This window comes from Notamacropus eugenii, chromosome X, assembly GCF_028372415.1.
Source record: "Notamacropus eugenii isolate mMacEug1 chromosome X, mMacEug1.pri_v2, whole genome shotgun sequence".
Classification (NCBI taxonomy): Eukaryota; Metazoa; Chordata; class Mammalia; order Diprotodontia; family Macropodidae; genus Notamacropus; species Notamacropus eugenii.
The window spans coordinates 5,795,907-5,807,675 of record NC_092879.1 but is presented as its reverse complement, the minus strand read 5'-3'; the positions used below and the strand labels follow the sequence as shown (position 1 = coordinate 5,807,675).

General features: G+C 45.4%; 1 long non-coding RNA gene across 1 annotated transcript; it reads right to left on the bottom strand.

Moving 5' to 3' along the window:
- Positions 1 to 10,360: 10,360 nt before the first annotated feature.
- LOC140515542 (uncharacterized) lies at positions 10,361 to 11,313 on the bottom strand. The gene is made up of 2 exons (XR_011971075.1): positions 11,187 to 11,313; positions 10,361 to 10,620 (listed from the first exon to the last, which is right to left on the bottom strand). It is a non-coding gene; the product is annotated as an uncharacterized lncRNA (long non-coding RNA).
- Positions 11,314 to 11,769: the final 456 nt, after the last annotated feature.

Below are 11,769 nucleotides of genomic sequence, written 5' to 3'. Positions count from 1 at the left end.
TTGTGATTTCTTGGTTTCTCATAAAGTCATTAGTCTCCATCTGTTCCATTCTAATTTTGAAAGAACTATTTTCTTCAGTGAGCTTTTGAACCTCCTTTTTCCATTTGGCTAATTCTGCTTTTGAAAACATTCGGGCTTTTTGAACCTCTTTTGCCAATTGAGTTAGCCTATTTTTCAAGGTGTTATTTTCTTCAGCATTTTTTTGAGTCTCCTTTAGCAGGGTGCTGACCTGCTGTTCATGCTTCACTTGCATGTCTCTCATTTCTCTTCCCAGCTTTTCCTCCACCTCTCTACCTTGATTTTCAAAATCCTTTTTGAGCTCTTCCATGGCCTGAGCCCATTGAGTGGGCTGGGATACAGAAGCCTTGACTTCTCTGTCTTTCCCTGATGGTAAGCATTGTTCTTCCTCATCAGAAAGGAAGGGAGGAAATACCTGTTCACGAAGAAAGTAACCTTCTATAGTCTTATATCTTTTCCCTTTTCTGGGCATTTTGGCAGCCAGTGACTTGACTTCTGAATATTCTCTTCATACCCACTTGGCCTCCAGATCCTCCCAGCCAGTGCTTGGGGTCTGAGATTCAAATGCTGCTTCCCAGCCTCAGGGCTTTTGGCGGGGGCAGGACTGCTATTCAGTGTGAGATCAAGTTCAGGTGATCAGGTGGGGGCAGGGCCGCCTCTCAGGCTCAGTTCCCTCAGGGGGTTTATGCAGAGACTTTCAACAATGGATCCAGGCTCCTGCCTGCTTGGGGAGCCCTGGTCTGCTCCTGCCTCTGCTGCTGCCTCCCGAGGGGGCCTGAGTTATGGTGGCACCCCACTTCCCTCTCGCCCCTCCAAAGAGACCCTCTTACTGACCCTCGTCACCTGTGGGTGGAGGGACCCACGCAGCAGCTGGAGATTCTGTCCCTGAAACCCGCTCGGATCTGCTCCTCTGGGCTTCAGCAGCCACGGAAGTTCTGGTCTCGACTCCGTGTCTGCAGCGCTACGAACCTTTTGTGAGAGGTTTGCAGGGCTCTCTGGAACAGAAATATCCTCAGCTCCATTGTTCTGTGGCTTCTGCTGCTCCAGAATTCGCTGGGGGTTCTTTTTTACAGATAGTCTATGGGTTGTGGATTCGGAGCTATGTGTATGTGCGTCTTTCTACTTAGCCATCTTGGCTCCGCCCCCCAAGGTTATATTTCTAAGTCTATGTTCTAAGACTAATTCTAATTCTTTGGTCTAGGACTTTAATTATAATTCTTTGTTCTAAGAATTTAATTCTGATTCTGTGTTCTAAGGTTTTAATTCTAATTCTATATTCAAAGGCTTTAAGTCTAAACTTGTATTTTAAGTCTTTAATTCTCATTCTGTGTTCTAAGGCTTGAATTCCAATTCAAGGTTCTAAGATTTTAATTCAATTTCTGTGTTCTAAGATTTTAATTCCAACTCTGTATTCTAAGATATTAGTTGTAATTCTGTATTTTAAGACGATTCCTAATTCTGTGTTCCAAGACTAAGTCTGATTCTGTATTCTCAGGTTTTACTTCTGCTTTTGTGCTCTAAGATTTTAATTCTCATTCTGTGTTCTAAGACTAATTCTAATTCTTCTTTCTAAGTCTGATTGTAATTCTTTGTTTTGAAACTGTTTCTACTTCTGTGTTCTAAGACTTTAATTCTAATTCTATGATTTAAGACTTTAATTTTATTCTGTGTTCTAATTCTAATTCTGTTTTCTAGGACTAATTCTGATTCTCTCTTCTTAGATGTTCATTCTAATTCTGTGTTCTAAGATTTTAATTATAATTCTGTGTTATAAGATTAATTCTAATTTTGTGTCTGAAGACGTTAATGAAACAAACTATAGATTCTTACTTTCTTGGTGAAGAGATATTTTCTTATATCATTGATGACAAGGAAGATCAAAACCTCTAACCAGAAGAAGAGAACAAATCCAAAGCTCCTGTATCCAAAACCTCCAGAAAAAAATACGTGTGTGTCTCAGGCCATGGAAGAGCTAAAAAAAGGATTTTGAAAGTCAAGTAACAGAAGTAGAGGAAAAATTGGCAAGAGAAAGGAGAGTGGTGCAAGAAAATCATGAAAAAACGAATCGGTGGCTTGCTAAAGACACTAAAAAAAATGTTGAAGAAAATAACACGTTTAAATTAAACTAACCAAAATGGCTAAAGAGGTCCAAAAAGCCAATGAGGAGAAGAATGCCTTAAAAATCAGAATGGGCCAAGTGGAAAGAGAAGTCCAAAAGCTCACTGAAGAAAATAAATCCTTATAAATCAGAATAGAGCCAATGGAAGCTAACGGACTGTATAAAAAAATCAAGAAATTGTAAAATAAAGCCAAACAAATGACAAAAGAAATAGAAAATAACATGAAGTATCTCTTTGGAAAAACACCTGACCTGGAAATGGATCCAGGAGAGACAGTTCGAAAATTATTGGACCACCTGAAAACCACGATCAAAAAAATAGCCTTAATATCATCTTTCAAGAAATTGCCAAGAAAACTGCCCTATTATTCCAGAAGCAGAAGGTAAAATAGAAATGCAAAGAATCCACTGATCACCTCTTGAAAGAGATACCAAAAGGAAAACTCCCAGGAATATTGCAGCCAAATTTCAGAGATCCCAGGTCAAGGAGAAAATATTATAAGCAGGCAGAAAGAAACAGTTAGAGTATTGTGAAAATAAAATCAGGATAACATAGGATTTAGGAGCTTTTACCCTAATGGATTAAAGGGCTTGGCTTATAATATTCCAGAGGTCAAAGGAGATATGATTAAAACCAAGAATCACCTACCCAGCAAAACTGAGTATAATACTTAAGGAGAAAAATGAAACTTCAGTGAAATAGAGAACTTCCAAGCATTTTTGTGTAAAAGACCAGAAATGAACAGAAAATTTAACTTTGAAATGTAAGCATCAAGGGATGCATGGAAAGGTACACAGGAAAGAGCATCCATAAGGGACTTATTAAAGTTTAGCTGTTTACATTCCTACATGGAAAGATGATACTCATGATACCTTTCTCAGTATTAGGATATTTGGAAGAGTTAGAAGGAATGTGTGTGTATTTGTGTGTGTATGAAGAGAGGGAGAGGGAGAGAAAGAGAGAGAAAGAGAGAGAGAGAGAGAGGGAGGGAGGGAGAGAGAGCACACAGAGTGAGTTGAATACAAAGGAATGATATCTAAAAAAGAAAACTATGTGTTGACAGGAATATACTAGGACAAAGAGTAAGGGAGAGGTAACATGTAGTAAATCATGCCACATAAAAGAGGGAAGAAAGAGCTTTTCCAATGGGGCGGGGGGAAGAAGGGGAAGATGAGAGGGAATAAGGAGCCTTACTTTCATAAGATTTGGCTGCAGGAGGAAACAACACACAAACTCCTCTGAGTGTGGAAGTTTATCTTATCCTATAGGAAAGCAGGGAGGAAGGGGATAAGAGACGGGGCACAGTAGAAGTGACTGCAGATTGGGAAAGGGGTAATCAGAAGCAAACACTCTGGTGGAAGGAGAAGTTAAAAGAGAGATTAGAATAAATGGTGGGTGGGACAGGATAGAGGAAAACTCACAGCAGTATTATAGTCAAATTCTGAAACCCCAGCTCAAGGGTAAAATATTATGAGCAAAAAGAAAAAAAATTACATTAGGTAATACCACAATTGGAATCACACAGACCTAGTAGTAGCTACACTACAAGATCATAGGTCTTGGAACACTGTATATCAAGGAGTAAAAGCACTGTGTTTCTGGGCGGAAATGTTAAGCTCAGAAAAGTTAAACATAATTTTGAATGAAGAAGTGGACATTCAATGAATCATCAGACTTTCAAGACTTTAAAAAAAACCTGAACTTAATAGAACATTGGACATAAAAAAGTAAAGCACAATATAACGTACATACCCAATGACCAATTATAAGGGTCTCAATAAGAATAGACTTTTCTTTTACGTCTGCAAATTCTGTCTTAGATTATTAGTCATTAGTAACTATGTAAAAAATTAGTCATTTCTTACAAGAAAGTTAAAATGATATGACCTTAATGGGCCCTGGCAGCTTTTGGGTGATCTCAAAATCCAAAGCTCCTGTATCCAAAGCCTCCAGAAAAAAAAAATATATATAAGTTTGTCTTAGGCCATGGAAGAGCTAAAAAAGGATTTCGAAAATCAAGTGAGAGAAGTAGAGGAATAATTGGGAAGAGAAAGGAGAGTGATGCAAGAAAATCATGAAAAACGAGTCAATGACTTGCTAAAGGACACCAAAAAAATGCTGAAGAAAATAACACCTTTAAATTTAAACCAACCCAAATGGCCAAAGAGGTCCAAAAAGCCAATGAGAAGAAGAATACTTTAAAAAGCAGAATGAGCCAAATGGAAAAAGAAGTCTGAAAGCTCACTGAAGAAAATAATTCCTTATAAATCAGAATGGAGCAAATGGAAGCTAATGGACTCTATACAAAATCAAGAAATTGTAAAATAAAACCAAACGAATGACAAAAAAATAGAAGACAACATGAAGCATCTCTTTGGAAAAACAACTGATCTGGTAATGCATCCAGGAGAGACAGTTTAAAAATTATTGGACCACCTGAAAGCCATAATCAAAAAAATAGCCTTGACATCATCTTTCAAGAAATTTCCAAGAAAAATGCCCTAATATTCTAGAACCAGAATGTAAAATAGAAGTGCAAAGAATCCACTGATAACCTCCTGAAAGAGACAGCAAAAGGAAAACTCCTAAGAATATTGTAGCCAAATTTCAGAGTTCCCAGGTCAAGGAGAAAATATTACAAGCAGGCAGAAAGAAACAATTCGAGTATTGTGAAAATCCAATCAGGATAACATAGGATTTAGGAGCTTTTATCCTAATGGATTAAAGGGCTTGGCTTGTAATATTCCAGAGGTCAAAGGAGATAGGATTAAAACCAAAAATCACCTGCCCAGCAAAACTGAGTATAATACTTAAGGAGAAAAATGAAACTTCAATGAAACAGAGAACTTCCAAGCATTTTTGTTTCAAAGACAAGAAATGAATAGAAAATTAACTTTGAAATATAATATCAAGAGATGAATGGAAAGGTACACAGAAAAGAGAAACCATAAGGGACTTATTAAAGTTTGACTGTTTACATTCCTACATGGGAAGATGGTATTTATAACTCATGATACCTTCCTCAGTATTAAGATATTTGGAAGAGTTGGAAGGAGTGTGTGTGTGTGTGTGTGTGTGTGTGTGTGTGTGTGTGTGTGTGTGTGTGTAGGAAGAGAGCGAGAGAGGGAGAAGGAGAGGAAGAGGGAGAGGGAGAGGGAGAGGGAGAGGAAGAGAGAGAGAGAGAGAGAGAGAGAGAGGAGAGAGAGAGAGAGAGAGAGAGAGAGAGAGAGAGAGAGCGCACAGAGTGAGTTGAATATGAAGGGAAGATATTAAAAAAAGGAAATTAAGTGTTGACCGGAATATTCTAGGAGAAAGAGAAAGGGAGAGGTAGAATGTAGTAAATCATGTCACATAAAAGAGGGAAGAAAGAGCTTTTCCAATGGGGCGGGGGGAAGAAGGGGAAGATGAGAGGGAATAAGAAGCCTTACTTTCATAAGATTTGGCTGCAGGAGGAAATAAAACACAAACTCCTTTGGGTATGGAAGTTTATCTTACCCTACAGGAAAGCAGGGAGGAAGGGGATAAGAGAGGGGGCACAGTAGAAGTGACTGCAGATTGGGAAAGGGGTAATCAGAAGCAAACACTTTGGTGGAAGGAGAAGTTAAAAGAGAGATTAGAATAAATGGTGGGTGGGACAGGATAGAGGAAAACTCACAGCAGTATTATAGTCAAATTCTGAAACCCCAGCTCAAGGGTAAAATATTATGAGCAAAAAGAAAAAAAATTACATTAGGTAATACCACAATTGGAATCACACAGACCTAGTAGTAGCTACACTACAAGATCATAGGTCTTGGAACACTGTATATCAAGGAGTAAAAGCACTGTGTTTCTGGGCGGAAATGTTAAGCTCAGAAAAGTTAAACATAATTTTGAATGAAGAAGTGGACATTCAATGAATCATCAGACTTTCAAGACTTTAAAAAAAACCTGAACTTAATAGAACATTGGACATAAAAAAGTAAAGCACAATATAACGTACATACCCAATGACCAATTATAAGGGTCTCAATAAGAATAGACTTTTCTTTTACGTCTGCAAATTCTGTCTTAGATTATTAGTCATTAGTAACTATGTAAAAAATTAGTCATTTCTTACAAGAAAGTTAAAATGATATGACCTTAATGGGCCCTGGCAGCTTTTGGGTGATCTCAAACCAGTCACTTCAGTTTCCTAGGTCAGCTCTCCAGGACCCAGGTTCCCTTTCATTTACAGCAGAGTGTTGGACCCCTTGATCTTACAAGGGCCAGTCATTTTGAGGAGGACCTTAAAAGTCTCTTCAGTCTTCTCAGCCTCAGTTTTCCTTGCTGTGACAGCATCAGGTTGAACACTATGATGTCATAGGCACTGCCAGTTAATGGGGATCTCATACTAGTCACTTCAGCTTCCTAAGCCTCAGTTTTCTTTTCGGTAACATCAGGGGATTGGACTTCATGAACTGAGATGTTCCTCACTTTCACTCTTTGGGGGATATCATATCATTCACCTGTGCACTCTAGGACTCAGCTTCCCTTTCAGTAACAGCAAGGAGTTTAATTACATGAGCTGAATAGGCCCTGCCAGTCTTTGGGTGATTTCACATATCATTTCAGCATACTGGGCCTCAGTTTCCCTTTCAGTCCTTTCACAAGTTTAAAATATGTGAACTAAGGGGCTCTGCCATCCTATGTGTGATCTCATACCACTCAGGCCAGCATTCTAGGACTCAGGTTTCCTTTAAATCCGAGCAGAGTGTTGATCTCCTTGATATGATGGGAACCTGCCATTTTGTGGATATTCTTAAAGAAGTCATTTCCACTTTCTGGGCCTCAGTTTCCCTTTCTGTGACAGTATCAAGTTTGATTCTCATTTCACAGACCCCTGCCAGGTAATGAGCGATCTCCCACTAGTTACCTCAGCTTTCTAGACCCTGTTTCCTTTTCAGTAACAACAGGGGGTTGGGCTTCAGGTTCTGAGATGCCCCTCACTGCCACTCTTTGGGGGATATCATGCCATTCACCTCAGCTTTCTAGGCCCCAGTTTCCCTTTCAGTAACATCAAGGGGTTAAATTATGTGAGCTGAATGGACCCCTTCAGGTCACATACTTTAAGCCTGCAAGTTTTGAAATGGAAACTGACTTCTATAAGCTGAAGTCACAGGTTTAGGATCAGGAAAAAGTTGGCAGACCCCTCTCAGATAATGGAGTTCTCAGATCTGCTTTCACTGAAAGTCAAACTAAGGCCTAGTAAGCTGAAATGACTGGTGTGAGATCACTCAAAGGCTGACAAGACCCATTCAGCTCATATAATTTAAACCATTGCTGTTTCTCAAAGGGAAACCGAGGCATAGAAAGTTGACATTCCTGGTGTGACATATCACCTAGGCTGGGAGAGCACATGGGGATGATATGCTTTTTACCAAGACTTTTCTGTGAGAGGGAAAGTGAGGACCAGAAAGCTTTAGTTATTGTTATGACTTCAACCTAAAACTGGCAGGCCTCTCTCCAATAACTGAGACCTAGATGGCAATTTCACTAAAAAGGAAAGTGAGGCACAGAAAGTGAGGTTCCTGTCGTGAGATCACCCAGAGTTTGGCAGTAAGAGGCCTCTCATATCATGGAGTCCAACCTCCTGCTGTTACTGATAGGGAAACAGAAGCCTAGGAAGCCGAAGAGGTTGTGGTGAGATTTCCCAGCGGGTGGCAGTGAGTGGCATCTCATATCATGTAGTCTGATCCCCTGATATTACTGAAAGGGAAACTGAGGCCTACTGAACGCCAGGACTCTCACAAGGCTCTGTCTTCAAAGACAGCGGCCAAGGACTCGCTCATGCAGAGGTGGCCCCCTCAGCCTGGCTGCGAGGGGTCTTTGGGTTGTGGGCACAGTATTCTAAGTTTTGGTGGTCAACCTCACCCTGCCCCGCCTGCCCCTGCCCCTGCTCCCATCCTGACCTCCTACAGCTGCTCCTTCAGGTGCAGTGCATCCCGTCCCAGCCCTAGCCCTGACCCCTGCCCCACCCTGTCCTTCTCTCAACCCCCCAGACCCTGCCCACCCCTGCCCCCACTCCCTGCCATGGCCCCTGCCAGTGCCCTGTCCTCACCTGGCCTACCTTGCCTTCCTTGTCCACCCAGAACAGAGACAAGCAGAGGGAGAGGGACCCAAGTAGCCATGTCTGCAGTGCTGATGGAGTCCCACTGACCTGGACCTCTGTCGACAGGCTGGGCCTGCTATCATCTCCACACTCTCATCCCGAGTGGGGTCATGGGCCAGTCTGTCCCTCCGTCAGTCTCCAGCCTCCCCTACCAGCATGGTCCCTCCCTGAGGTTGGCTGAGCATCTGAGCCCACTTTACTGAAGGCTGGGTCTTGCCCTGCCCAGGCTCAGGGTGAGCTCCTAACCCAGCAGCAGGAAAAGCCCCAGGAGATCCCCGCAGAGCCAACCTGCCCTCTAGGGGATGGCAACGAGCTGGAGTCTGGGTTGCCCCCTTCTGCAGTATCTTGTGTTGTCCTTTGGTGCTGGTAACCACCAAATCCAGAGACAGCTACATCCCCCTTTGGTGGGAGCCAACTGGGGCCTGCACTTCCCTAGCCTAGAGGAAGTAGCCTGCCCCAAGCAGCAATCCAGAGCCCTCCAAAAAGCTGGCCTCATCTACTCTGCCCTGCTGAAGAACGAGCTGCTGGGAGCTGGCATCCAGCAAGTCAAGGATCTCAGGGCAGGAAACTGAGGAGTGCAGCCTTGTGCGCTCTGCACAAAGAATCTGTTCACCTACTCCTCCAGCATGGCCCACCGCAGCCCCAGCACATGTCTCACCCTATGTTTTATCACCCATCAGCGAGAGAAGTCAGAGCTTACTAACATCTGCACAGGAACTGACCAGGACATCTCCAGAAGCTTGTTTAAGATCCTCAAGGCCCCTGATCGCCATTGATAACTTCTACCTGAATCTGTGAACTGATCTCATCTCAATGTCATGGCAGTGGGCCTGGGCACCCGTGCTTACCTATGGAGTGCTACTACCTGCCAGTGACCAGACAAGACCACGAGATCACTATGGAAGGGGTGATCCCCATACGTGCCCCACACTTGGGACCGTGCACCCTGAAGACTAGAGCGGCGTTCATCTTCAGAGGGGGGCGGTGCGTGGGGGAAAGGCCTGGTGCTGGCAGGTGGAATGGTCCTCTTCTAAGAAGACAAGGATAACGATCCCCTTCAAAGGAGATGGGGATGCTCAGCCCTTCAGCTGAGGGGGAGGGGGGTTGTGTACATCCTGAGGATTTCATTGGAGCTGGAGTAAAATGAGTTTGTATAAACAACCCCACAAACCACTGAGAAAGTGCCCCACAACCCCATCCAGGCTCACCTCCCGGTGTCTCTGAGCCTTAGACCTAGAACTCTGGTATTAAATTTCTAATCCCAGGGAAGAATCTTTGCTCCACCAGGACTGGAGCTCGGGAGGCGGGGGGGGCAGGGATAGGAAGGTGGGGAAGAGGATTGGGAGGAATTTTCTACCCAAGCTAAGAAGTTCTTTCCAGTTTTCATGCGGGGGGGGGGGGAGGGAGAGAGAGATGGAGAGAGAGAGGGAGGGAGGGAGGGAGAGAGAGAAAGGGAGGGAGGGAGGCGTCGCACCGGGTATCTAGCTCTAGCTTCTGTACCAAAGTCGATCAGAGACTCGTGGGAAAAAGCACTCAAGTATGGAGTGAAATGTTTCTCCTTTTGTTCTTAGTAGGCAGTGGTTTTAAAGGGTACTGCGCAGGACCCTTGGGGGTGGCCTTTGTGTCGTTTGGAGAAAGGGACCAGAGCTTCTCTTCCCAGTAGCCCTGGCCTCCAAAGGCTGGTCTTCCCCTCAGTTCCACTGGCCATTTGGCCTCCATCCCTGGCCTTCTTTTCCCTCTGCATTTCCCTCCCTTAGCTGCGGGGGGCAGTCAAGAGACTGCACCCTGTCAGGTGCATGGAGCATGGGAACCCTGAGGGATAGGACCAGGAGGGAGGGGGTCTCCTTAAGGAAGGTTTGGGTAATCTGGACAGGGCCAGTTCATCTATGACCTTTAAGGCCAGCTGCGGGCAGCTTGAAGGCAGGCGCTAGCTCCAAGGAGGAGAAAGATAACTTTTTGCAGCCAACTTGGGCTTTCTCAGAACCCAGGCTTTTAACCCTTCGTTCATCAGTCAGCCAACTTACTAGCAAACTTCCTGACCCATATAGTATGAAAGTAATAACAGTAAACAATAATAAACTTCACTGAAAATGAGATTAGAATAAATTCATTGATACGGGGTGGGGAAAGAAGATCTCTTGGTGGTCAGCCATTGGGAGAATGGTCCAGGTCGATCTTGCAGTGGAGTTCTCTCTTGGGCATTCAGTGTTTTGCATGACCTTCGAAGTCATCCTCAGGATAAAGAATGTGGAGGAGCAGGACAATGAAGAAGAGGAGGAGGAGGAGGAGGAGGAGGAGGAGGACCAGGAGGAAGACGGTATTAGTCATACTGGGTTCGGTCGAGGTGAGTCTCTGAGAGGAGAAGAGAGGAGAGAAGTTAATTCTTGGGAGTTCAGGGCTGCGGATAATCATCAAGGTCGTGGCCAAGGTCAATCTTGGGGAGGGAGGGGAAGGGAAGGAGAGGGGGAAGGAGGAGGTGGGAGGGGAAGGGGAGGGAAAAAGGAGGTGGGAGGGGAGGGGGAACGGGGAAGGAAGGGGGAGGGGGAAGGAAAGAAGAGAGGCTGGGGCGGGGAGGGGGGAGGGGAGGCAGAGGGGGAAGGGAAGGAGGAGGAGGCTCCCTGGGGGTCAGGCCTGGGGAGAACAGTCAAGGTTGGTCCCTGGCTCTTGTCCAGCTCTCACCCCCGGTCCTTAGCCTGGGCCTGGGCTCCTCCCAGCTCCCCAGTTCAGGCCAGGTTGGAGGGAGAGGCCTGCAGGTCTTTCTTGAATGGCTACCCTGGGCCTGTGGGGGGTGGGGCAGGACACCGGGCACTCCCCACCAACCGAGGCTTAAATGGATGGACGGAGGGACTGGGGGAGGGACAGACTGAGGGACTGACGGACCTTCTCCGCACCCACAAGCGGGGCCCCAGGACCCTCACCCGTTTCCTCACACGCCTGGGAACCGCCGACATGATGATAGCGCCTGCAGTGACCACGACGACCGTTGAGAACAATGGAGTTCTCGTCACGTGGTAGGGCGGGGCATAGCGTAGGGGGCGGGGAAGCACGGGGTCGGCGCTTCACCACTAGGGCCTCTTCCGCGAGGCTGCTTCCACCTCAGCACTGGGGCAGGCGAAGTCCTCCACACCGCTTCCCCTCCATCGCCCCCTACAGGACAAGAGACGAGTGGCACTCTAGAGCAAAAAGAGCCCTCCCCCCCTCCCCACACCGCCACAACCACAAAAAAAGTCAGGGAAGGGAAGCGGGCAGGGACTCCTCACAATTGACGCCCCCCCCCTCCCCCCCCCGTAACTACAAGGAAAACCAGGCCGTGCCTTGAGTGATGCTGACCAAGGCTGGCCCCGGAGTAAGCCCCCGCAAATGCAAGTCAGGGTCCAGATGAAACTACATTCATAGAGTTCCCAAGCAGGCTGATGGAGGAGGAGCGCGGACCTGTTGCCGAGGTGCAGGGCGCAGTGGAGGGTCTACCTCGGGCTTCTTACTGAGCTAAGGGGGGGCCTA